This window comes from Rhinoderma darwinii, unplaced genomic scaffold (assembly GCF_050947455.1).
Source record: "Rhinoderma darwinii isolate aRhiDar2 unplaced genomic scaffold, aRhiDar2.hap1 Scaffold_2842, whole genome shotgun sequence".
Classification (NCBI taxonomy): Eukaryota; Metazoa; Chordata; class Amphibia; order Anura; family Rhinodermatidae; genus Rhinoderma; species Rhinoderma darwinii.
In genome coordinates this window covers 10,678-34,716 of record NW_027463127.1, presented here as the reverse complement: position 1 = coordinate 34,716, position 24,039 = coordinate 10,678, and the positions used below count along the sequence as shown (strand labels likewise).

The window sequence follows — 24,039 nt, the reverse complement described above, 5'->3', positions numbered from 1 at the left end:
CACACACACACACACACACACATATGCACAAACACATATACACAAACACACCCATATATACACAAACACACACACATATACACAAACACATGTACACAAACACACCCAAATATACACAAACACACATACACAAACACACATACAAACATATACAGAAACACACCCATATATACACAAACACACACATATACACACACACATATACACACACAAACATATGTACACAAACACACCCATATATACACAAACACATACACAAACCCACACATATACAAAAACACACACACACAAACATATACACACACAAACACAAAAATATACACAAACATATACACATACACACAAATACACCCATATATACACTCACACATAAACACACACACACACACACAAACACATATACACAAACACACCCATATATACACAGACACACACACACACACACACACACACACACACACACACAAACATATACACACTTACCTTTAGCGGAGCGCAGACTTCTCCTTGCGACGGGTGCCTTTCCACTGCATCTTCTGCGCATGCGCCGAGAAGCGCCGAGATGCGCGTTCACGAGCAAATGACATCCTCTGCTCCGGACGCAGAGGATGTCATTACGCATGCGCGGCCACCGCCAAAGGTAAATAGCGGTGGCCGGGAACCTAGGCAACGAGCAGGATACAAAGAGGGACCGACCGCAACTTCAATCAAGAATAGCAAGAAAACGACATCGCTGGACGACGGACAGGTAATTAGAATTCTTCTTATTTTTACATGGGGGAGCTTTATAGCTCCATTTATCAACTTGGGACAACCCCTTTAAGCTTTGTTATCCACTTACACTCGATACGTTCAAGCTTGCGAAAAGTGTCTCCACCTCGTGTTCCGATGATGATTTTATCAATGCCATGTACTTTCAGATCTTGCCACCTGTTGTTATGATGGTCCCGGAAATGTCTGGGGATAGATTTAAGTTTATTAATCATCTCCCAATCATTATCCACAATTTTTTCAGCCTTTTTAATGTCTCTTACATGTTCCTGAATTCTTATTTTAAGCTCTCTTGTGGTCATGCCAATATAGGAGAGACCACACGGGCATGTTGCCCTGTAGACAACCCCCGATGTACTGCAATTAATAAAATGCACAATTTTGTAGCATTTTTTGTTTTCAGAGTCCGGGAAAGTATCCGTTTTGACTATCAAATTGCAGATAGAGCAATGGCCACAGGGGAATGATCCCCACTTTGGTCCCTTGGAACCATATAGATACATATTAGAGTTTGGGGCACTATAGTGACTCCGAACTAGATGGTCGCTTAAGGTCTTGCTCCTTTTGGCTGTAAGTTGGGGTTTGGGGGGTAGAAGCCTTTTAAGATCAGGGTCTGTCAACAGTATGGGCCAAAAGCGAGTAACAATTTTGTGCATCTCAGACCATTGTGTATTGTAGGTAGTGATAAGCCTTACCGTGTCCTCACTGTTTTTCTTTTTGCGCTGTTGTTGAACAAGAAGACTATTACGGTCAGTATGGTATGCTCTCTGATACCCTTTCTCAATATCATTTTTACGGTATCCTCGTTGTGCAAACCGAGCCTTCAAACATTGGGATTCATTTTCGAAGTTTGATTGTGAATCGCATACACGTCGTGCCCGCAGGAATTGTCCTGTGGGGATGGCGCGTATAGTGTGTGAGGGGTGGAACGAAGATGCATGTAAAAGAGCATTTACAGCAGTTTCTCGCGCTGTTTTTTGCCCGCGGCGCACAATGGCCGCGGGCGAAGAGCGGCGCGAGAATTGCAGCGTAAATCGGCGTGCAGGGAGAGGAATATCTGCCTCGGACTTCCTAACAGAATTTTTAGGCAGATGTTCCTCCTGCAAAAGTGCCCTGTGTGAACATAGCCTAATGGTGCCTGCAGCATGGTAGGTGTAATTTGATCTGTGATTGCAGATCTCCATATGCTGTGAACACTGCTTAGTGTTTGGCTATTCGTGTAGTCCCCTCCCTCTGCATTTTATATTTAAAACAACCACTATCCCATCAGTCAGTACCCCTTGAGAAAGCTGACGGCGAAACGTGCGTCGGGGGCGGTCAGTGTGGAGTGTTCCTGCGTGCTTCCTATCATGCAGTCCATGGGTTTGGGGGGCGGTCAGTGTGGAGTGTTCCTGCGTGCTTCCTATCATGCAGTCCATGGGTTTGGGGGGCGGTCAGTGTGGAGTGTTCCTGCATGCTTCCTATCATGCAGTCCATGGGTTTGGGGGGCGGTCAGTGTGGAGTGTTCCTGCGTGCTTCCTATCATGCAGTCCATGGGTTTGGGGGGCGGTCAGTGTGGAGTGTTCCTGCGTGCTTCCTATCATGCAGTCCACGGGTTTGGGGGGCGGTCAGTGTGGAGTGTTCCTGCGTGCTTCCTATCATGCAGTCCATGGGTTTGGGGGGCGGTCAGTGTGGAGTGTTCCTGCGTGCTTCCTATCATGCAGTCCATGGGTTTGGGGGGCGGTCAGTGTGGAGTGTTCCTGCGTGCTTCCTATCATGCAGTCCATGGGTTTGGGGGGCGGTCAGTGTGGAGTGTTCCTGCGTGCTTCCTATCATGCAGTCCATGGGTTTGGGGGGCGGTCAGTGTGGAGTGTTCCTGCGTGCTTCCTATCATGCAGTCCATGGGTTTGGGGGGCGGTCAGTGTGGAGTGTTCCTGCGTGCTTCCTATCATGCAGTCCATGGGTTTGGGGGGCGGTCAGTGTGGAGTGTTCCTGCGTGCTTCCTATCATGCAGTCCATGGGTTTGGGGGGCGGTCAGTGTGGAGTGTTCCTGCGTGCTTCCTATCATGCAGTCCATGGGTTTGGGGGGCGGTCAGTGTGGAGTGTTCCTGCGTGCTTCCTATCATGCAGTCCATGGGTTTGGGGGGCGGTCAGTGTGGAGTGTTCCTGCGTGCTTCCTATCATGCAGTCCATGGGTTTGGGGGGCGGTCAGTGTGGAGTGTTCCTGCGTGCTTCCTATCATGCAGTCCATGGGTTTGTGCAATATCCTTTATTTATAAAGCATGGTCTTTGTTTTGGGTGCAACTTGGAGCTCTAGCTGTATACTTTTATATGCATGCACAATTGTGTGCTCTTCTGTCAGGTGCTAAATATATTTATGTGCTTCTGTTGTCCAAATACTTGATCTATATGATTATCTTTTCTATAGATATCTGCATTTGTTACCACATCACAGGATGTTTTTAGTATGGTATTATTGGATTATTCACGCAGCTGCTCCATACTCTCCTTTTTAACTGTGTGCTATATTGTTTTTATATTTTGATGGCCAATGTGTTATGTATATTTCAATAAACTTTATTTTATATTGTCATGGTACATGACTTGTGCTATGTGTGTTTCATTTTCTGGATATACTAGTAGTCTTCACAGTCTGGTATAGGTATTGATATTTGCTTTATGATTTGTGTGGACGCATTATTGTTTGGCGCATGCCAATGGTCTATACTCGTATAGGTATTCATCAAACTGCATTTTATACCTTCTCCACTTAGATTTGGCTTGAGGTGCAGTATCATCAAGGAGTTTCTCCAACCAATTCAAATTTCTATGTCCCATATTTACTCGCTATTTCTTTTACAGAACTCTGGCCCAAAACCGGGCGATGTAAGAGAATGGGAGAATGAGCTATTCACATAGTTTGAACTTAAAATCATCCTGCCTTATTCAGACTAACGTAGAATAAGTCCATGTGACGGCTGTTAAAACTACGGCCGTCACACGGACGCATGTATTTCAGTGGGGCCATTCACATAGCCATTCAATGGACCGCGTTAAGTGTGTAATGGTGGGCGCTAACCGCAGACCCCTTTCATCCTGCCGACGTCTTCATCCCCGGAGATGCCAGCACATGCGGCTGTCCTGTTCTGCAGTGACCACAAGGGTGTGTGCGCACGCTCATTCCCGGCCTTAAAGGGCCAGCGTGTGCACGTTAATAATTAACTAATTACTCCCAGATCACCCTGGACTATAAAAAATGTCCTGCCCTTTCACTCCTTGCCTGAGCGTTTTGTATTTCTCTGTTCGTCTTGCAAATAGTCCCTTAGCCGTATCCTGTTCCCGTGCCCTGCTACCTCTTTTTTTTTTTGTGCAAAAGTAGTAATACATTAAAAAAAATATATATAAATTTGGTTTCACCGTAATTATATTGTCCCACAAAATAACGTAACTGTGTTTGTTCCTCTGCCATCTGTAGTGTTGTAGTCGTCTTGTGACTGCTGACTTACACCACATCTGGTGTCAGTTGCTACGTTTTTCATCTCCTGCCGCCTAGGTCCCATCAGTGCCGTTGCTACTGTCTGGACTATTACAGGTACCCTTGTGCTCGGACCTTATATTGACTTGGTACTCTGTTGTTTGGCCAACTGCTACCCTTTAACGGCGGTGCAGCCTAGTGGGTCCACAGATCGTGACAGTACGCTCAGGCCATGGACTCCGCTGGTCAAACCAAGACCATGACATCAGAAGTAATGCGGGCGGATATGCTAGACCTCCGGTCACGACAGGACCAACTCCTCCAGGGAGTGAACATAATTGCACATCGGCTGGAAATGCAAGCTGCACCTACGGCACCTGCTCCTATTGCTACTGCTGTTCCTCCAATTACAACTCCTGGCAGCACCGATTCCCGATTCTCTCTGCCACTGCCTCCTCGCTACGACAGAGACGCGAGGATCTGCAGGGGATTTCTGAACCAGAGTCAGATCCACATGCCAGAGCATTTCCTTGGCACAAGGATCGCATTCATAGTCTCTCTTCTTACTGGCAAGGCCCTGGCATGGGACAACCCCATCTGGGAACGTCAGGGAACAGTGTTTTCTACAGACTTTCCGCACTGTATTTGAGGAACCTGGGTGAGTCACTTCAGCAGCTGCATCCCTGCTGACCCTTCACCAAGGAGACACCTCTGTGGGCGAGTACGCCATTCAGTTCCATACCCAGGCGGCAGAGCTATCCTGGAACAACGCTGCCTTTGTGGCTACCTTCTGGCAGGGTTTATCCTCTGATATCAATGATGAGCGTCTGGTGAGCAGACGCACCAGGTCTCTGCCTACCTGGACTCCGGGTACGTGGCAAACTTCATCCAACATGACCTAGTGGATCAGCTCCAGTTGCCGACTGTTCCCTTGGAGACAACTCTGGCGGTTGCCTCGGTGAATGGACTTCCAATGCCCGACCCCATCATGTCTGAGACCAAGCCACTGAAGCTCCAAGTGGGAGCTCTTCATACTGAGCAGATTACTTTCCTCATCTTGCCCAAAGCCATCAATCCGGTGTTGCTGGGCCTGCCTTGGCTCTGGCTTCATGCCCCGATTCTGGACTGGAATTCCGGGGGAAGTTCTCCAATGGGGCTTCAAATGTCTCCACCACTGCCTGTCACAGATTCAGCCTGTCCTGCCTCCTATGTCTGAGTTATTGACAGGATTACCCACTCATTTTGAACAGTTTGCGGCCGTCTTTTGCAAGAAGGAGGCTGAGATGCTTCCCCATCAACGGGCGTACAACTGCCCGATTGAACTGGTTCCTAATGCTTCACCGCCCTGTGGACGGGTTTAACCCCTCTCCTTGCCAGAGACTCAGTCCATGTCAGCCTTTATCAAGGAGAATCTGGAGAGGGGTTTTATACGGAAATCCTCCTCCCGGGCCGGTGCCGGGTTCTTCTTTGTAAAGAAGAAATACGGATCTCTTTTTTTTCTTTTTAAAGTCTTTATTTTCATGACAGAAAGGTCCATTTTATCAAGCATGTGGGGTACAGAAGTACACAAAAGCACAGAAAATCTAAATGTAGAATATACATAAACATAAAACATTGTTATGAAAACACCTATTCCCACGCAGGAGAATAATCTAAGTGATTCCATGCCCCCCTACGTGAAGGCTCGATTCAGGAGGAAGCAAAATAATACAGAGGGAGAAAAAAGTTACAAGGGAAAAGGAGCAGAGGAGGGAGAAAAGTGGGGTAAAGTGTATGGAGTTTCCCACCACCACATCCCGCAGTTCAGCAAAAGCTCTACTCAGGTTGCTGAGCAACACTCAACTCCCTTATAATGTCTTTGTAAGAGTCAGAATCCTGAAAAGCAATCCAAGGAGCCCATACTTGGCTAAACTTGACATGTGAGATGTGAATAATGGAGGTCAAATCCTCCATGTGCATAAGGTCGTTGATCCTGGAAACCCAGAGGGACAAAGCAGGGGGCGAGGAATCCTTCCATCTCAATGGGATGCAGTGACGTGCTGCATCACTAAAAAGTGAAGCAAGGAACGCTTGTAGATATCCACCGGAATGTCGCAGTGATGGAGAAGGAAAAAGGCCGCATCCATGGTTATACCGGTGTCTGTGACCTCACCTATCACCCTTTTAACGCCCTCCCAGAACGAGGTAAGAAGAGAACACGACCAAAAGATGTGAATGAGGGTGCCATTCTCACGTCCACATCTCCAGCACATGGGAGACGCTGTAGGGAAGATGCGGTGTATACGGACCGGAGTCCTATACCAGCGAGATAGAAGTTTGAAGCTGGCTTCTTGATAGCGTGAACCGACCGATGTCTTGTGAGCCATAGTTAGGATACGTTTACTTTGTGTGATAGAAAAGGAGATACCCAGGTCAGACTCCCATTTAGAAAGCTAATCGGGGGTAGGTAAGTCAGGGTGTCCATAAGATACGGATCTCTTTAACCCTGCATTGACTACCGTAGTCTCAACCAGATCACGGTAAGAAACAGATACCCCTTTGCCACTGATCTGGGAACTATTTTATCGCATATGAGCCAAGATCTTCTCTAAACTAGACTTGCGTGGGGCCTACAACTTCATCCGAATCCGTCAAGGTGATGAGTGGAAGATGGAATTTAACACCCGGGACGGGCACTACAAATACCTGGTTATGCCCTTTGGCCTGTGTAATGCTCCAGCGGTCTTCCAAGAATTTGTGAATTGTATCTTCTGAGATCTCCTCTATGTTTTTGTTGTGGTCTATCTCGATGACATTTTGATTTTCTCCCCAAATCAGATGACACATCGGAGGCATGTCCGTCAAGCCATGCTGCGATTTAAGGGGGAATTGCCTGAATGCCAAGTTGGAGAAATGCACTTTTGAAAATAATTTTCTGCCCTTCCTGGGCTACATCATCTCGGATCAGGGTCTCAAGATGGATCCTGAGAAAGTAAAGTCCATTCTGGGGTGGCCACGTCCTCAGGGCCTGCGGTCCATACACCATACAAAACTTCTACTAGCAATTCATCCCAAACTTCTCTTCACTGGCGGCCCCCATCTCTACCCTTACCAAGAAAGGTATGAACGCCAAGGTGTGGACTCTAGATGCAGAATTAGCATTCAATAGCCTCAAAAATGCCTTCACTTCAGCCTCGATCCTCCATCATCCTGATGTGACTCGGCAGTTCTCGTTGGAGGTGGACGCTTCTTCTGTTGGTGCAGGTGCACTTCTGTTCCAGAGAAGCCTCAAAGGAATGGCAGTAGTATGTGGCTATTACTCGAGACTTTTCTCCTCCGCAGAGCACAATTACTCTAATGGGGATCGGGAGTTACTGGCCATCAAATTGGCTCTGGAGGAGTGGAGACATCTGCTGGAGAGCACAGCTCACCCCATCCTGATATACACCGACCACAAGAATCTCACCTGTCTCCAGTCGGCTCAATAGCTAAACCCCTGTCAAGCCAGGTGGTCGCTGTTCTTCACCTGTTTCCAATTTGTGTTGCACTACGTCACGCTGACAAAAATGTGAGGGCCGATGCCCTATCCATGTCGTTTGAAACGGGGGACACTGTGGCGCCCTCTCAATATATCATAGACCCAGCCTGCTTTGTCACTGTCAATCCTTTGCAAGTTAGAGATATCCCTCCAGAGTTGTCCTTTCCCACTGAATTTGTTTTTATGGCTGTGCTGCTGTTTTCCTGAATGTGTGTAAAAAAAAAAAGCCCCATTAAAAGAAGTGTGTGAGACGTTTTTCATAGTTCTAAGTAGAAAAACGGCTCCAAAAACGTCCGTAAAATACTCTTGATGCTTTAAAGACGGATGAAAACCAGGGGCTGTCTTCCCTTGAAAACAGCTTCGTATTTTACAGCCGTTTTTAGTTTGCCTTGTGAACATAGCCTTAGTCCTAAAACGATCCTCTGCTGGGTCCCCTCCCTGGACTACAAACTGTCCAAGCATTGTTTGGTCACCTGGCTGGTACAAGCAGCTAAACTGCTTACTTCCCTACACTGGGGGCACATAGAAACTATATAACTAATAGAACCTCCTTCCATCCAACATTGGCGGGAAAAGGTCCAAGAACTTTTTTGGGGGAATCTGGTAATAGACTAAAGATCTTCCGCACATTGGACAGGTAGATTAAGTATAAAATGTACAGGATGGGACTTCTCAAACTCCTTCTCTCGCTATCTAGACTGATTGTTTTATAACCTGTGTGCTGTCCTTCCCACCTACTCATATAGCGACATATAATGATATCTCTTTGGCCTAAAGGCTTGGGTATTCTAATTCTATGGTTATTGCTGCTACATATTTACCTTCCTGCTACTTCTAATAATCTTCCATAACAGACGACACCTTGATTGGAGGTCACCCTCTGTCTTTTTGTTTTGTTTCCATTTCTTTTCATTATGTTTTATTAAGCGGTCTGGTCTCGACCGCATTTTGTACTCCGTACTATATAAAATATATGTCTATACAATTTTGTTTTTTGTATTTTTACTTTTGCTTTTGTTCAACTATTGTTATTGGTACACAAGATTTCTTAGCTACACAGGCTTTTGAGATATCATGTGTTTTTTAAGCCGCCCTGCGGGGTTAGCAAATGACTTTGTGCTCGATTCTTTGTCTATTTATCTGTAATAAAAAAACGTTTTAATAAAAATAGAATTGAAAAATAACTTGATGTATGTAAACGTCTGAGCCACTGGGAATGCGATGAAAGAAATAAAGGTTGAAATAAATCATTATCTCTAGTAGTATTCTGACATTTCACATTCTTAGAATATAGTAGAGATTCTAACTGATCTAAGACAGGGACATGTGCAAATATTGCAGCGTTCCTGGCCTAAGCACTTAAACCCTAAGCCCCCCAGCCACAGCCCGCAGCCCACTTGTTCCCTGATTCGGTCTAAAGTGAGTTCTGTTCAATGTCAGGTTACTGCGCTTTTCTATGAGATGAATAATATGTTCTGGTGGAGCCACTGAGCAGCTAGCTCACAGCTTTTGTGCTCATAATTCAACTTTCCCCCTTTCCCATAGAGCACCGTCTATGGGGTGATGAAATGTGACACTTGTTTCAGTGGTGAGGATATTGCTGAAATCTGCAATAATGTAGTAGAAAAGTAAGATGGTTCAGCAGCATAAGTACCTTTCTTATGCAGTAACCTACTCATTATTCTGCCTCCACACAGTAAGGTATCCTTTCAGACAAGGCTACACATCAGGAATTGAACCAGGAATCTGCATAGAAGACTCTCACTGTTTAAGTACCACACCACCAGCTCAGGTTATTCTCTAGAGCTTCTTATTGTTCCCATTAGACCAAATGTAATCATCACGTCCAGCAGGAATAAGAACGTCACCTTTGGAAGAATATGTGACGGGCTCTTGACAGCAGAGGTAGCGCACTGGTAAAGTTCCCTGCCGATGAATTAGAGGAGTCAGGAGCGTATGGGTTCTATCCCCAGGATCTCTGCCTTGTGTCTCCAGCCTTAAAAGCGCTAATGAGGTGTAGAGTTTCTCTTGTTGAAAGTCTGATTACCCATGATTTTTAAAGAGTTGATAAATGTGGTATTGTGTATCTGCAGTCCAGCTGGCTTACAGCTTGTGTGATCTGAGTTGAGTGCAGGGATCACTGCTAAACAATGTGGGTTCTAATCCCCATGTTGTCCTCCTGGTGGCCTTGGGGTGCTTCCCCCTTCCCAAGGTGCTGCCTATGGAGTAAGGGTTATGATACTGGTTTGAGTGATGAGTAGATTGTTGAAAATTTTCGCTAAGTACAGCCGTCTCGAAAAAGAGACTGTTGTGTCGGTAACATTCTTCATATAAGTAACTTTCTTAAGCACTGACAATCATGTTGTGCGGCATCCAGACCACTATAAACACCACCCAGGAAGGCATCTTTTTGGACTAGGCCACACACCCCAGGACTTGAACCAGAGATCACACAGAAGACACTCACTGGTTAGACACTGCTCATGCACCATGCCACCAGCTCTGATTGATCTCTGGACTTTCTTATTGTCCCCATTAGACCAAATGTAATTGTCACTTCCAGCAGGAATAAGAACATGTCATCATTGGAAGAATTTGCAGCCAGCTCTCAGCAGCAGAGGTAGCGCACTGGTAAAGTTATTTTCTGATAAATTAGAGGAGTCGGGAACATGTGGGTTCTATCCCCAGAATCTTCTCCTTGTGTATCCAGCCTTGAAAGCACTTAAGCCCCAAGCCACTGTGCTGTCATGCCCCAATGTGGTCTAAAGTTTCTCTTCATGAAAGTGTAATCCCGCCTCAGGATAAGCACTCTCTAAACTGACTCACCCAACTGCCTACTTTCAGACTCTTTTAAGGCAGGTTTTAGATTTTAAGGGCTGCTTTGAGCTGCAAGTACACGGGATTAAGGTGATTGGGCAGCCATCCCACTCAGGAGCCAAGATCTGCCCCATTACCTCGCTTTTTATGTGGTGACAGGGTAACGAATTGTGACACTTGTTTGAGTGATGAGTATATAGCTGAAATCTGCAATAATATACTGTAGAAGTAACTTCCTAATGCAGGAACCTTCTCATTATACCAACTCCACGGTACTCTTTCTAACAAGGTCACACACACATCAGGATTTGAACCAGGGCCTGCACAAAAAACACTCACTGGTTAGACACTACTTAAGTACCAGACCACCAGCTCAGGTTGATCAGTGTGCTTTCTTATTGTCCCCATAAGACCAAATGTAATTGTCTCTTCCAGCAGGAATAAGAACATGTCATCATTGGAACTGTCTCTTGACATCAGAGGTAGCGCACTGGTAAAGTTTTCTGCTGATAAATTGGAGGAATCAGGCACATATGGGTTCTATCCCCAGGATCTCCACCTTGTGTCCTCAGCCTTAAAAGCACTAATGAGATGTAGAGTTTTTCTTGTATGATTACCCATTTTTTAAAGGGGTGATACATGTGTTGCGGTGCAGCTGCGGTGATCTGAGTTGAGTGCAGGGATCACTTCTGTACAGCATGGGTTCTAATCCCCACATTGTCTCCTGGTGACATTGGGCAGCTCCCCCCTTTCCCAAAGTACCACATGTGGAGTGATGAATTATGATACCTGTTTGAGTGATGAGTATATTGCTGAAATCTGCAATAATCTACTCTATAAATACAGCTGTCTAGAAAAAAGAAGACAGCTGTATAAGTTACTTTCTTATCCTACAAAAAAACTTGTTGCACTGCCCCCACACCACTAAGCAACTTAGCGCACAGGTAAAGTTCTCTGCTGATAAGTTAGGAACATACAAGTTCTATACCCTGGTTCTACTCCTTGTGTCTCCAGTCTTGAAAGCACTTAAAGCTGCTGTGCTGTTGTACCCCAATGTGATCTAATGGTTCTTTTGTTGAAAATCCGATTACCCCTATTTTTAAAGAGGTGATAAATAGACCACGCCAGCTGCACTGCAGCTACATACAGTCAGAGTTAAGTGCAGGGATCACTTCTATACAACGTGGGTTCTAATCCCCATGTTGTTCTCCTGGTCACCTTCCCCCTTCCCCAAAGTGTCACCTATGGATTATGATGCCTGTTTGAGTGATGAGTATATTGCTGAAATCTGCAATAATCTACTATATGAATACAGCTCTCTAGAAAAAGAAACAGCTGCACAAGTAACTTTCGTCATATAAGTAACTTTCTTATGCAGCAACATATTTATTGCACTGCCTCCACACCACTATAAACACCACCCAGCAAAGTATATTTTTTGGATTAGGCCACACATCAAAAATTGAACCAGGGCCTGCACAGAAGACAATCTCTGCTTAGACACTGCTTAAACACCATACCACCACTAGCTCAGGTTGATCTCTGGGCTTTTTCATTGTCTCCCATAAAACCAAATGTACATTTTTTACTTCGAGCAGGAATAAGAACATGTCATCTTTGGAAGAATTTGCAGACAGCTCCTGATAGCAGATGTAGCATGCGGGTAAAGTTCTCTGCTGATAAATTAGAAGAATCAGGCACATATGGGTTCTATCCCCAGGATCTCCAGCTTTTCACCAGTTTAGGTTCACAAGGCGAGGGATTCTTTTAAAGGAGAAATTCTTTGCCTGTTGAGCGTAAGCTGCTTGACAAAATTGTTGGAAAAACATTGTCACCGTTAAGCACAGGCAGCAAGCGTTTATAAGTAAGGAGAATGCCACCTACCACACAAGCTCCATGCAACAAGATATGAACCCTGGCACATGGGCTAACTCCATAACTGGTCTAGGCACTTAATCCCAAAGCCACCATGCTATCATGCACCCTATGTGATCTAAAGTTTCTAATGTTGAAAGTCCGATTACCCCTGTTTTTTAAGAAGTGAATAAACGTGTTGTTGAGAAGCTGCAGCGCAGCTTGCGTCATCTGAGTTAAGTGCAGGGATCGCTTGTGTCAACGTGGGTTCTAATCCCCACATTGGCCTCCTTGGGTAAAGTGCCACCCATGGAGTGATGGATTATGATACCTGTTTGAGTGATTTGTATATTGTTATAATCTTCTATATAAATACAGCTGTATAAGTAACATTATTCATGTAAGTGACTTTCTTATGCAGCAACATACTCACTGTCCTGCCTCCACACCACTATAAACACCACCCAGCAAGGTATCTTTTGGACAAGACCACACATCAGGATTTGAACCAGAGACCACACAGAAGACACTCACTGGCTAGACACTGATCATGCACCATGCCACCAGCTCAGGTTGATATTTGGACTTTCTTATTGTCCTCATAAGACCAAATGTAAACATTACTTCCAGCAGGAATAAGAACATGTCATCTTTGGAATAATTTGCAGCTGGCTCTCGACAGTAGAGGTAGCGCACTGGTAAAGTTCTCTGCTAACAGAAGAGTCAGGAACATGCAGGTACTATCCCCAGAAAACTTGTATAAGTAAGGAGAATGCCATCTACAACACCAGCGGCACGCAGCAAGCTTCAAACCCAGGTGCATGGGCTGGCACTGTAGTGTTCCTGAACTCAGCACTTAACTGCTTCTTTATAGGGTGCAGGAGTCAATATAAATCAAGTAGAAAAATAAATGAGACCATTAAATTACAAAGATGTAATATTATTTTTCTTTTTAAAGACAATTTTGACGCAGCGATTATCAAACAAGAACATTTTTATTATTTTGACATGGAAAGAAAGCCAAAAAACAGGAGGCAAGATAATAATTTTAGGCACAACTCCAAGCAGTAAAGCTCATATAAAGTGCATATAGTTCCCCTCCCCCATCACTTTCATTTATTAATTGTTCTTCTTCACACACTGTACAGTCGTTTATATTTCCTATTCTTACTAAAGATATTTCACAAATATTATCCAAGAAAATGGTGTCAGTAACATCTAGAGAAGCCGAGTAATTCATTAATGGAAAACTTCTACACCAACTTCCTGTAACACTTGTTGGAGCCGGGTCACTATAAATGACACAGTTTCGAGACTGACACAAATTTTGGTTTTCCCAAAGTTTGCTGCTTTAGTGTTTATCGATCGTTTAGGCCCCATGCACACAACCGTAAAAATCATCCGTACTTGCGGACAGTAATTACGGTCCGCAATTACAGACCTATTCACTTCTATTGACCACGGACAACTTCCCATATAAGTGGCTTCTTTGCTGCCCTTCTTGACACCAGGCCAATCTCCAAAATCCTTCACCTGCCTGTGCGTGCAGATGCACCGACGCCTGCCTGCTGCCATTCCTGAGCAAGCTCTGCACTGCTGTTAAAACTGATCCCATAGCTGAATCCTCTTTAGGAGACGGTCCTGGCACTTGCTGGACTTTCTTGAGTGCCCTTAAGCCTTCTTCACAGCAATCGAACCTCTCTCCTTGAAGTTCTTCTTGATCCGATAAATGGTTGATTTAGGGGCAATCTTACACGCAGCAATGTCCTTACCTGTAAAGCCCTTTTGATGCAAAGCAATGATGACTGTACGCGTTTCCATGGAGGTAACCATGGCTAACAGAAGAAGACTGATTTCAAGCACCTTTCCATTTTAAAGCAACCAGTCCACTCTTATAATTCTATCAGCTGCCTTGTCCTCATTAACACTTTCTCCTGAGCGAACGTGAAATGATGGTAGGAGGTCATTTTATGGCAGGGCTGAAATGAGGTGGAAATGTTTTTTTTGTGATTAAGATAATTTTCATGGCAAGGAATGACTATACTATTAATTGCAATTCATCTGATCACTCTTCATATCAATCTAGAGTTAATGCAAATAGCACTATGAAAACTGAAGAAGCAAACTGTGAAAACCAAAATTTGTTTCAAAACTTTTGGCCAGGACTGCACACATAGAACACAAGCCGCACACACGCCACTGAAAGCCAGGACATTATCTTACAATGTGGTGAATCTGGCCAGAGCGTGGTGCAACATACAGCATTGTTTTTCCCGTCAAATCTGACGGAAACTGCCATACACGCAGATGAGAACAGACCTTAACTTCTCGGCAGCTACTTGGGGTGTTGGTTTACTGTAGACAGTAATGGAGTCGCACTGCTGAGCAGCTACTGTATACTGGATACTGCTCTCCCCGACAGCCAGGAGGACAGCCCAGCTGGTAGCCGGGGGGATGGTAATGAAGTTAGGGCAAGATAAGAAGTGGTTCTAGGGGATTCAGTCATCAAGAGGCGTCAGACTATATTGGTGGGTGAAGTATTAGGTCACAGGATAATGAGATCCGTGCGTTACAAACCAACATTGAAGACACATGTGCCTAAAAATGTCAATCACATTCCTGAAACTGAACATGAAAAATTGGACGGCAACCTATAGTGTATGTTCACAAATGGCAGAAGTCTAGGAAGCAAAACTGGGGGCGCTTGAGGCCTTGGTACTGGAGGAACATATCGATATAGGTGGTTTCGCAGAAACATAGCCGGGCCCTTCACACAATTGGGCTGTCAATCTTCAGTGTTTTACACTCGTTCGGAAAGACAGGACAAATAGGAAAGGTGGGGGAGAATGTCTGCATGTTAAACGTCATACGAAGGGAAGTGTAAAAGAAGCAATACTGGAGGAAGATTGTCAGGAGGTGGAAACCTTGTGGGTGGAATTACAAAGGAACACAGAAATGATTATTTTTGGGTGTAATCTAGACCCCCCCCCCCACGTCACTCAGGAGACGGATGGTCAGATATAGAAACAGATAGAGTGGGCTGCCCAGGCTGGCACTGCAGTGATAATGGGAGAATAGGAACCGTTCTGCTCCAACTGCAAAGGGAATAACATGTTTGTGGCAAATTGTGGAGAACCAAACAAAATGTGATGCTCAGTTAAAATCTGGTAATGTCTAACAATGCAGAGCTGGTTGGGAATGTCACGGAGTGTGGAAACTTTGGTAACAATGATCACAATGTCATTTGATTATATAAACTGTAAAAAAATAAACACGGGCTAGGTGGTCAAAAACACAGGGTTTTTTTATTTTTATTTTTTAAAAAGGCAAATTTCTGCAGGTAAAATGGTAATTGAACTTTCAAAAAAACTTCTGGCTTGTCATAGTGAGATGTCTGAAGTTTGGATGACTGGGTGTCCGAGCACGGAGACCCCCACAGATCGCTAAAACGAAGCAGGAGAAGTGCTCAGGTGAGCGCTGAGCCGCTTAGTTTCTGATCGGCTTTTCTCGGAAAGCCGAGCATTTGGTGTACGGGCTCGTATATTATACAGAAGTTGCTGTAGGTGAGGCCGGTGCTTTAAGCCTCTTGTAGCACCAGGACGTAACTGTACCTTATGGCGCGAGGAGAGGAGCATGGAGCGGGCTCACTTACGTGGTGTTGATGGTTGTCATGGCAGTCTGGGGGCCTAATAAAAAGGACCCCAGGTCTGCCATCTTTGTGCTCCTATTAAGCCCTTTAATAGGAGGCTGTAAATAGCACAATACACAGCAATACGGAAGTCCTTAGGGGGATGGAAAAAATGTTTACAAAAAAAAAAGGGAGTAAGGCCGGGTTCTCGCGTAGCGTAAATGCTGCGGAATTTCCACAACTGAACTCTGCAGATATTCCACAGCATTTACAGTAGCAGCAAAGTGAATAAGAGAATCTCATGCCCGCGCTGCGGAAAACAAAACCGCAGAAAAGTCACGCGAAAGTGTTCTGCGGTGCGTTTCTCATGCTGCGTGTTGTGCAGAGATCCTGCGTGTTTGGCCCATAGACTTCAATAGGGAGCAGAAATTCTGCAACAGATTTATGTTGTTGCGGTTTTTACAGCGTTTGCGGAAACACGCAGGTGCACATATACTTTGCTATAACCAATGTTTAAAACGAAATCCGCAGGTAAAACACAGCATTACCGCAGCAAAATGAGCCGAAGAAACACGTTATTTGGTGGGGATTTCTGTCACACATTGACCAGCGTTTTTATTGAGATTCTGCTGCAGATTTTCTGTTTCAGAAAATCTGCAGCTTATCCGGTGTGTGGGAACATACCCTTAAAGTTTTTAGTAATACACCAAAAAAAAAAAGACCCTCATCCTCTAAAGTGATATAAAAAAAATAAAATCAACATAATTGATGGACTTGTCCGTATAAGTCTGATCTAAAATAACGTTATTTAACCTGCAGGGTAAATGCCATATTTAAAAAAGAACGAGAAAAAAAAAACACCAGAATTGCTGGTTTTTGGGTACCTTAAATCCTTAAAAAAAATGTAATAAAAAGTGATCAAGAAGTACCCAAAATGGTGCTAATAACAAACTAGGTTTTTTTCTATACAATCCTATTGTAATGTCGAGGTAGGGAGAAGACAGGTGAGCCCTAATCTACCCGCCACTCAGTCCCTGACTACTTGCACGGTCCGTCCTAGGCGACGGCGTACAACTGGGCGACGGTCCCTACGCTCAATATGTGCACGACAGACAAACAGACAAGGGTACACAGAAGCTAAGGGAAATGGGGCAGTTGCCCACGGCAACACCGTGAGCAACAAGAGTAGTGAACGAGCCGAGTCAAACCAGGAGTGTACGAGGTACCAAATGCAGAGCAGGAGAATGGTCAGTCAAGCCAGGGTCATATGAAGCAGAGGTGAATAGTTATAGCAGGAACAGTAGAGCCAGGAAACCAGAGAGAATCACAGGCAAAGACAAGCAGGAAATGAAGGTATACATAGACCGAGGGCGGGAGCTAGAACTGTCTGGCCAGGCTGTGATAGGTTCTCCCACTCCTCAGCCTACCAGCCTGAGTGGTAACAGATCGAGTCACTCTATCAGACCTAGGAGCAGGTGCAGACTGATTAACCACGGGCGTCGACACAGAAGCGGTGTCTGGCAGATCCTTTACAGTACCCCCCCTTTTATGAGGGGCCACTGGACCCTTCCTAGGTGGACCTGGCTTATTGGGGAACCGAAGATGGAGCCTCCTGAGCAATACCCCAGCGTGAACATCCCGGGCGGGTACCCAAGTCCTCTCCTCAGGCCTGTATCCTCTCCAATAGACCAGGTACTGGAGGGAGCCTTGGACCATCCTGCTATCCACAATCTTGGCCACCTCGAATTCTACCCCTTCAGGGGTGAGAACAGGGACCGGAGGTTTCCTCGAGGTAACCAAGGACGGGGAGCAGCGTTTCAGGAGGGAGGCATAAAACACGTTGTGTATTCGAAAAGACGGGGGTAACTCCAGCCGGAAGGAGACAGGGTTAAGGACCTCAATGACCTTGTACGGCCCTATATACCGGGGAGCAAATTTTTTAGACAGAACTTTAAGGCGCACATTTTTTGAAGACAGCCACACCAGATCCCCGACCACAAACAAAGGGTTAGCAGAACGTCTTCTATCTGCCTGAGTCTTTTGTATGCCCTGGGACGCCTCTAGGTTCTTCTGAACCTGGGCCCAGACTGTGCACAGTTCCCGATGAACGACATCTACCTCAGGATTGTTGGAACCACCAGGTGAAACGGAGGAGAACCGTGGATTAAACCCAAAATTACAGAAAATGGGGGAGTTCCCTGACGAGTTACTGACCCGGTTATTAAGGGAAAATTCGGCGAGGGGAATGAATGAGACCCAATCATATTGACAGTCAGAGATAAAACACCTTAAATATTGTTCTAGAGACTGATTAGTCCTCTCAGTTTGGCCATTAGTTTCAGGATGGAAGGCCGAGGAGAAGGACAGATCAATCTCCAACTTCTTACAGAAGGCTCTCCAAACCAATGAAACAAATTGTACCCCTCTGTCAGAAACAATATTGACAGGTAGAGATGAGCGAACCGGGACAGCGAATCCGAACTTCACCGGGTTCGGCCGAACCCGGTCAAAAATATTATACAAATCGGCAGCCACTTGTCTCTATCAATCACTGATAGAGAAAAGAGGCTGCTGATTAAAAATAAAATAAAAAACATTTCATACGTACCCGGTCGTTGTCTTGGTGACGAGTCCCTCTTCTTCCTCCAGTCCGACCTTCTTTTCTGACGCGGCAGCCTGTGATTGGCTGCAGAGGCCTCTGCAGCCTGTGATTGGCTGCAACGGTCACATGGGCTGTAACGTCACCCAGGAATGTCGGGCCGGATGTCGAGAGGGACGCGTCACCAAGGCAACGGCCAGGAGACCGGACTGGAGGAAGCAGAAAGTTCTCGGTAAGTATGAACGTCTTTTTTTTTTGACAGGTTACTCTATATTGTGATCGGTAGTCACTGTCCAGGGCGCTGAAACAGTTACTGCCGATCAGTTAACTCTTTCAGCTCCCTGGACACTGACTATTTACTGACGTCGCTTAGCAACGCTGCCGTAATGACGGGTGCACACATGTAGTCACCCGTCATTACGGGGCCTCATGCACACGACCGTAAAAACACCCGTTATTACGGGTCGTAATTACGACCCGAAATAGCGGGCCCATAGACTTCTGTTAGCCACGGGTACCTTCCCGTTTTCTCACGGGAAGGTGCCCGTGCCGTTAAAAAGATAGAACATGTTCCATTTTTTTATTTTACGGGCCGTGCTCCTATACTTTATAATGGGAGCACGGCTTGGAAAAACGACCGGCTGCCCGTGGCCGGCCGTGCTCATCTCCTGAAATACTCTGTGCTGCCTTAAACTCTGTGGACAGGTCAGGATCCTGTTTCTTTTAAATGCTGCTGGGGAACCCGCTCGTTCCACTATATAAGGCTGCGCTACAGTGCAACATTTGAAAGAAACAGGATCCTGACCTGTCCACAGAGTTTAAGGCAGCACACAGTATTTCAGGAGAGGAGCGTGCAGATTCTGTGCTGCTGAGAACTCTGTTCTTACCATTACGTAGCTCTCAGTCTGTTACCTCTCCTCCACTCCTGTCCTCAATAACACCTTCACATGATTGGCAAGTCACCACGTAATGGTAAGAGCAGAGTTCACAGCAGCACAGAGTATTTCAGGAGATGAGCGTGTGGATCTTGTGCGGGGTGGTGACTTGCCAATCATGTGAAGGTGTTATTGAGTACAGGAGTGGAGGAGAGGTAACAGACTGAGCTACGTAATGGTAAGAGCAGAGTTCACAGCAGCACAGAGTATTTCAGGAGATGAGCGTGTGGATCTTGTGCGGGGTGGTGACTTGCCAATCATGTGAAGGTGTTATTGAGTACAGGAGTGGAGGAGAGGTAACAGACTGAGCTACGTAATGGTAAGAGCAGAGTTCACAGCAGCACAGAGTATTTCAGGAGAGGAGCGTGCAGATTCAGTGCTGCTGTGAACTCTGCTCTTCCCATTACGTAGCTCTCATTTCTCTTAGGTATCAGTGAAGGCTCCGTGATGGTACTGGTCCATCCTCCAGACATGTGGGGACATCTGTTGGGGGATAGAGAGTCACCAGAAGTCTTCTTCACTACTGGACTATCCTGGATATCGAGATGGAACATACAAGAGAATCAAAATGAACAGGAAGTTCTTAGTAAACATTTTGATCGTATAAGCCCACCTGCCTCCTCATGGCAACTTATTTTAAGTGGGTCCCTAATCTATTAGGTGCCGCACCACATGGCAACCAGTGCCACCGCAACACCCCTCCTGCAGAGGGAGCAACACAGTCCCCAGGCTAAGACACCTTATGTTGTAGCCCACAGATCAGTCCATAGTAATGCATCCAAAGGATAACTGAATGTAACCACCACCAGGTAACTCAGTCCAGGTATAGAACAGGTGAATGATAGGTCATTAACCCCTTAATGAACAGCCTATTTTCGGTTTTTTCAATTTTCGTTTTTACCTCCCACCATTCCAAAAATCATAACTTTTGTAATGCGTGTCCACCGCGGACTGTTTAGGAAGGTGGAAGCAGAATTAGGGGGGCAGTCAAAATGCTAGGGGGCGCTATCATTGTATTAAAATAAATATCTATGCACCAGAGAAGATTTGTTACAGCATTTATATTTACAAATCAATTATGATGACGTGATCTTTTGCTTTTTATATAATATTGTCCGTAGGATAAAAAGATAAGAGAAAGGACATATACATGAGTCCCGGATTATTTTACCTCTCCGGTAAGAAGGTAGATTATCTCCAGGGTGACGTTCAGTATCTTCTCCGTTATGTGTCCCTTATCCATCACAAAGAACAATGACGTGTAGATGGTTTCGAATGAGATCTACAAATAAAGAGATGATAACTAGATGATATAATTATGGAATGTTAAAGGGACACTCCGGCCAAAACTGACCTCTCCCATGTGCTGCATTCTGGTATTCCATGTGTCGGTCTCTCACCTGTTATTTATCTCTATATATCAGACCGGGATGGTTGCTTAGCAGCAGTGTGAATCCGGCTCGGTGACTACTTTCTCTACTTGGGTCTCCGGAGATCTATGTGTCACCCATCACAGGCTTCAGCAGTTTCTGTACCGCACTAGTTATACACGGGGGGAAACAGAAACTTCTATCATCAACTGCCACTGATACTTAGACAGGTTCCTGTCACACAGGTGTAGAAGAATATAGTGCAGCCTCCCAGTCTGTATACTTATTGTTTCTCAGCTTATTTAGAAGAATATAGAGAGAATAATAATCAGTGTCCCCCAGCATAAAGAAATTATATGGTCTTTAGCTGGTCATGTGATTGATAGCAAAGCAGAGAGGAAGAGAAAGCTGTGGAAATCTAAGAATCAAGACGGAGGCTTCTTTTAAAGCACGGACAAGGCAGGAGTTCAAAAAGTAAGTACAGTATACATAAAAGAAGTGTAGAGTGATATATACAGTCAGGTGGCGGGTGCAGACATGGAAAGTTGTGCTTCCACTGGAGCTCTTCTTTAATTTTTAGTTCTGTGTCTCTTGTCAGTAAGGAGAAAATACAGCATGTGGGAGGTGAGAGACAATACTATATGGATAAAAGTACGTGAACACCCCCCCTAATTATTGAGCTTCACGCATTGAGCTGTTTCAGCTTCACGCATTGCAAACAGGTGCATAAAATCAAGCCCACAGCTATGCAATCTCCAGAGAAACATTGCTAGTAGTATGGGTCGTACTGAAGAGATCAGTGGCTTTAAACGTGGCGCAGAACAAGAACTGTGTGTCAGGAGCTTCATGAAATGGATTTCCTTAGATCTCCATGCACAATGCCAGGAGTCAGCTGGAGAGGTGTAAAGCACGTCGTTCTCTAGAGTGATGACGTCTTGTTATCTGGTAGTCTGATGGGTGAATCTGGGCCTCTGAACGTTACCTACAGTAATACATAGTGTCTACTGGGGAAGGACCTTTCCTGTCCCAGCATGACTGCGCCCCTGTAAGCAAGGTCCATAAAGACATGGTTTGATGAGTTTGTTGTGTAGGGACTCGAGTGGCCTGCACAAAGGACCATCCAACACCTTTGGGATGAATTATAACACGGGTTGCAAGCAAAACCTACTCATCCAATATCAGTGCTTGTCTGTGGGAATTTGTGCCCATTCAGTCAAAAAAAGCATCTGTGAGGTCACACTCCAAAATCTTGTGGCAAGCCTTCCCAGAAGAGTAGAGACTGTTAAAGCCGCAAGAGGGCAATGATCGAGAGCGAGGGTTCATATGGCAGTAAAACTTCTACCGATCGCAAAATGATGGCATAACCCAACGACAGACTTTGTGTGATGAGAATATTCCGTTACTTCTTCAGTGGAGATCCGCACAGTAACAGCCAATATCCTATGCAGTGGCGTAACTACCGCCGTAGCAACGGGGCCCGCGGCATGGCCGGAGGCTCCGCTAGCAGCCGCTATGGCGCGACGCCACTGAACAGTACGGCAGAGCAGGGAGGTATCTCCCCGCTCTGCCATTAAACAAAAGACATGTATCCCCTCTCCACAGGATATCCACAGGATAGGGGATACATGTGTGATCGCTGGCAGCGATAGGGAGAACGGGGGACTGAAAGTCCCCTGAAGTTCTCCATCACAAACCTCGGACTTCCGGGGTCTGTGTCGGCAGCTCCGGAGAAATGAATGGAGCGCCGGTCGTGCTTGTGCGCATGTGTGACCAGCGCTCCTTTCATTTTTAGTGAGCTGCGCAGACGCCGGAAGTCCGAGGTTTGTGATGGAGAACTTGGGGGACTTTCAGTCCCCCATTCTCCCTATCGCTGCCAGCGATCACACATGTCTCCCCTATCCTGTGGATATCCTGTGGATAGGGGATACATGTCTTTTATTATGACACACTGTAGGTCGCATTTTTTGGGGAGGGGGGACGCTGTATGGTGTTCCCTACAGGGGGGGGGGGCTGTATGGCGTTCCCTACAGGGGGGGGGCGCTGTATGGAGTTCCCTACAGGGGGGACGCTGTATGGTGTTCCCTACAGGGGGGGGGACGCTGTATGGCGTTCCCTACAGGGACGACAACGCTGTATGGCGTTCCCTACAGGGGGGACGACGCTGTATGGCATTCCCTACAGGGGGGACGACGCTGTATGGCATTCCCTACAGGGGGGGGACGCTGTATGGCATTCCCTACAGGGGGGGGACGCTGTATGGCGTTCCCTACAGGGGGGGGCTGTATGGCGTTCCCTACAGGGGGGGCTGTATGGCGTTATCAAAAGGGGGGGTTTGTAAAAAAGGCACTATCTACAAGGGGGGGTGGGTTGTGTGACACCCAGTGGAGGGGGGGCCCCAGTCAAAAGTTTGCTATGGGGCCCAGTCTTTCCTAGTTACGCCCCTGATCCTATGGCCTTCCTCTATCTATCAGAAGTTTAGTCCAGATGGGCCTGAGCTGTCTATACGTGTCTGCAGGAACATGATCAAAAGATGGTCTCTTGGTTATGGCCATGTCAACTTCCAGCAGACGGTGAGTAATGGTCATTACATTGTGATATGTACCCGGTAATGTAATAAGTGGTGAAATATGACACCCGGACCCCACACCGATCAGCTGTTCGGGCTGCCTCCGGGCACCGGATGTTATGCTGGGCATGCAGTGCTTCATACACTGTATAGCGGCCGTGCTGCAGAACTGCAGCTCTAGTCACATTCACGGCCGCTATACTGTGAGCCATCTGCTTCCGGAACGGACCCCCATCAATGATATACCGATGACCTATCCTATAGAAAGGTCATCAGTATGAAAAACCGCCCCCTGCCCGGACAACCCCTTTAATTCTGGAGCACTGAACTCTCTTTAGCCATGGGAACCTTCCAGTATTACACTTGAAGATCTCTGACCAAAAATGGAGCCAACTCAGCGTTCTGTAAACAAGTCAACTTTATTACCAATGCTGTTGCCGGGTTGTTTCCTTCAAGAAGGACCCCCTGACGCCACTGTCCATATATGGACATTGACGTCAGGGATCTCCTCCTGGAGCGGAATCCCTG

At 46.0% G+C, this 24,039-nt stretch overlaps 1 long non-coding RNA gene across 1 annotated transcript; it reads right to left on the bottom strand.

Moving 5' to 3' along the window:
* Positions 1 to 863: 863 nt before the first annotated feature.
* Positions 864 to 21,172, bottom strand: LOC142703567 (uncharacterized). The gene is made up of 3 exons (XR_012867594.1): positions 20,976 to 21,172; positions 20,747 to 20,857; positions 864 to 957 (listed from the first exon to the last, which is right to left on the bottom strand). It is a non-coding gene; the product is annotated as an uncharacterized LOC142703567 (long non-coding RNA).
* Positions 21,173 to 24,039: the final 2,867 nt, after the last annotated feature.